Raw genomic sequence first — 477 nt, 5'->3', positions numbered from 1 at the left:
CACATACCGTTCAATATTGAAGATGGGAAGAGGTCACATGTACCTTAAAGAGGACTATGATAATCTATAAGCAATCAAAGTGTATTGAAGATGAATGGTGGGGTTTTCAAACCTGGTGTTCCATATCTGCAGCCCCACCCTTTTGGCCGTCCTGATGGGTAATCACAGGCTGGAGAGGGGCTTCTTGAGAGCGTTTCAGGAGCAATGCAGCTGCTGACGCCCGCCGTTCTTCCCTCTTATCACCTGAGTAGCATTGTTTGTGATTCACTGTGATTCAATGATGGCTCGGAGGGGGGGTAAGCACGCAATCTGCATACTCTGAAGGCAGAACTCCCCCTCTACACATGCAAACACACCCACACACACATGCATGCACACGCACGCACGCAAACACACACACACACACACACACACACACACACACACACATACACACACACACACACACACACACAGACACACACACACACACACACA

This window comes from Pollachius pollachius (assembly GCF_949987615.1).
Source record: "Pollachius pollachius genome assembly, chromosome: 7".
Lineage (NCBI taxonomy): Eukaryota > Metazoa > Chordata > Actinopteri > Gadiformes > Gadidae > Pollachius > Pollachius pollachius.
The sequence above is the reverse complement of the archived record's forward strand: the minus strand, read 5'-3'. Positions refer to the sequence as shown.